General features: G+C 56.2%; 1 long non-coding RNA gene across 1 annotated transcript in view; it reads left to right on the top strand.

The window, feature by feature from the left end:
* The window catches only part of LOC109295287, a 21,995-nt gene extending 20,170 nt beyond the window's left edge, over positions 1-1,825 (top strand). Inside the window, exon 3 of the long non-coding RNA XR_002096717.1 lies at positions 797-1,825. This is a non-coding gene — a long non-coding RNA (uncharacterized LOC109295287). The remainder of the gene's footprint in view (positions 1-796) is intronic.
* Positions 1,826-3,186: the final 1,361 nt, after the last annotated feature.

Raw genomic sequence — 3,186 nt, forward strand, 5'->3', positions numbered from 1 at the left:
CAGGCGCTCCCCGCCGCAATGCTCGGCGCGGCCACAGGAGGGCGGCTCTGAGCAGGGCTCCTTCCCCGCCGGCACGGGCTGCGGCAATGCCCCGACGCCGCCACCGGAGGGCAGCACCGAGCAGCGCGTTCGCCTCCGCTCCGCGGCGCCGCTCCTCGGGGCTGCAGTGCTCGGAGCGCGCCACACGAGGGCAGCACTGAGCCGGGGTTGCCTTCACGCTAAGTGCGGATGCCCAACGGCACGTGTGACACTCGTTGAACACCTACATCGCTATCGCCATGGACAGCGACAGAGAGAGAGAACTGCGTCAGCTCCTTGTGGGGCCAGTGCGTGTGCGCAGGGAAAGAGTCGAGGGGCCCAGAAGTGAGGGTCTGAGCCAGCCGGGGCCTGTGGTGCACGGTGCAGGGCCTGGGTCCAGGTCTCTCCCCTTTTGTGGGGAGGGGCCCACGGCCGGAGCAGCTCTCAGCCTCCCCCATTATTGTGATGGTAAGTGCGCTCCCCTAGGGGGCAAAGGTGGTGGGTTCAAGCCCTGGCCTTGCTGGAGCCCTTGGGTCTGAGTAAAAGATTGGAACAATAAGCCCTAAAAGCTGCCAAACCTCCTTGTACCCCAGATTTGTGTCTTAGGTCATGCTAGGGTGGTGCTCGTCCTCTTCTACTAAACCGGAGGTATGTCACATCCCCCTTGTTTTTAAAGGACACCATGCTCGAGAGCAGGATGGGCACCAGGAGATAGTTTTTACTGGGGTGTGGGATTCCTTGCCAGTCAGCTCCAGTTCTGTTTTGTGTACTCTTGCAGGTCCCTGAAGGGCAGCTGGAGAAGAAGGAACGGAGGCAGGAGAAGAAAGCTCGGGAACAAGAAGTGTGGCTTGGGGTGGGCAGGAGGGAGGGAGTGAAATGTTTAATGTATGCTTAGATAAATACAGATGGAGACTTGTGTGCATGTCTACACTTTCAAACACCCATTCGGAGCAAGCAGCCGCACGCTTCAAGTTGCACCATGCACTCAGTCTCGGGTTGGCCCCGATTGTGTGCAGGGAGGTTGAGGCTTTGTGCTAGTTGTGCATTTTGATATGCAGCAGTCAAGGGTTTTGCAGGTTGTCTGGCTTGGCTAGTTGATCAGTGGATCAAAATGGATGCGATTGAGGGCAGTGTGTAAGGTTGTCGAGCAGTTCTCAGCGTTAGCGTAGAAATGCAGATTTGTGCTCGATTCTGTTTGTGGTTTGGCTGTAGCTTGCTTAGGATGTACTTTGTGAGGCCAATTGGAGGCTGTTTGTGGTGTAATGTGTTTGTGTCTGTAAGTTAAGGCTCTGTGAGTATTTTAAAGTGTTTAACCTCCAGCTCCACAGAGACAAAGATCTTGTACTGTGTCCAAAGGATCCTAAAGGTAGTTGGCATGGCCAGCGTCAAAACCGGTAGGAGCAAATGGGCCTAAGATGTGCACAGTCAAATAATAAACGGTGTAAGAAACTTCATCTCATGGCTGGTGCTTTTCTACACTGAGATCTGGCCACGGGCCTTTCCTGTTGAGAGCTGGCTGAAGGATGGACTTTTTCATTCAGTCTGCCGATCCAATCTGTGTTTTTACTTGTGTAATGCAAGTATTTTCCCTTCTGATGGACCAGTGGTGAAAGAGTGTGTAACACGTGGGTCCTAGTCTTCGGTTTACAATGCACTCTAGGAAATCAGTCCTGATTTATTTGAGGAACTGAAAAATAAGGTCCAGTGAAGTTGTGGTGCTTGGGTATAATCTGTTGAAGTTCAGCTGTCCCTTGTCTCAAAAGAAAAAATGGTCCCAATAAAAATAAAATGCTCTGGAGACCTATGAGCTACTTGGAGTTCTTTTTTTTAGTTCATGTGTTTCAGACCTTCTTCTCTGAACGGCTTTAGCACAAGTCTTGCTATTTGTAATGGCAGGGTGGGTGCTTTTTCTCTAAGGGCTGGGGCCCGGCAGTGGAAAACTGCATTGTCACCGTTGCAAGGAGACCGACTGCGTGGATCCCCAGCTGCCTCCAGGTTTTCATGAGTCCCTTAAGCCCAGCCGTGGTCCTGCCCCGCTTGCCTGTGTAATGTAATGTGCACAGGCTTTCAGCCAGCTCTACCCATGTCATCGCTGAGGGGCTGCTGAGTTCGGAGAAGCCAAAACCATTTTATCAGTGCTATTATATAATTTTCAAAAAAAATCATTTTTATTTCTTTTTCATTCATTTTCATTCTCATTCATTTTTATTTTCTCCAGTCTTTTCCCTCTTTCGTATTGCTCCCCCGCATCAGCTTCAGAGGCCTCCAGCCACAAGGGAATCCAGCCCCAGCCCGCACTTCACAGCACCGGGCCCTGCGGGGCCCCCCCAGCTCTGGGGGAGACCTGGGGCTGGGGGGCAGCAGCGGCCTCGGGCTGCCGTCAGGGAGCTGGACAGCCGTGTCCTGCAGAGCGAGGATTCGTGGGGAGCCAGGGAAGGCTCGTGGCCCTTTGCCTTTTGGGGCCCCTGAGGCATCTCCGCAGCTCGACCTTGCTCCACAGCTCAAGCCGGGGGCCTCATGGGGCCCGGTGCTGCGAAGCGCGGGCTGGGGCCAGATTCCCTTGTGGCTGGAGGCCTCCGACCCCCTTGTCTGCACCCCTTGGCTGGGGTCGCACAGGAGCTGGGACTCCACGGTGGTCCGTGCTGAGCAGCCGGAGATCACCGTTCCCCGCAGCCCACGGGGACGTGCCGCGCGGCTTCGCTCTTTCCAGGCAGGTCCCCTGCCCGGAAACAAAGGCAGAGCGCCCGGCCTCCAGCCCAACGGCTCCAGACTCGAGCCCGGGCAGCTGGAACAAGTCCTGTTGGCACGGCAAATACAATGGCCCCTGGCCCGCAGCAGCTGGGCAAGCAAAAGTGAAAGCTGAGCCCAGAGGATGCTGCCCCTGTGTTGAGTCAAACCCACGGGCCCTGCCTGAAAGCACGAGGCCTTGGCCACCAGGCAGGCAGGGCCCGCGGCCTTCCCGGGGCTCCCCTTGCAGTGGGGCCAGTGCATGTGTGCAGGGAAAGAGTCAAGGGGCCCAGAAGTGACAATCTGAGACAGCTGGGTCCTGTGGTGTATGGTGCAGGGCCTCTGCCCATGGGTGCTGAGGGCCTGGGTTCAGGGCCAGATCTCTGCCCTTTTGCGGGGAGGCGCCTTCCTCTTGCAATGGAGGGGCCTGGCGGGTGCGTG

This window comes from Gavialis gangeticus, unplaced genomic scaffold, assembly GCF_001723915.1.
Source record: "Gavialis gangeticus isolate Ggan-Ray unplaced genomic scaffold, GavGan_comp1, whole genome shotgun sequence".
Taxonomy (NCBI): domain Eukaryota; kingdom Metazoa; phylum Chordata; order Crocodylia; family Gavialidae; genus Gavialis; species Gavialis gangeticus.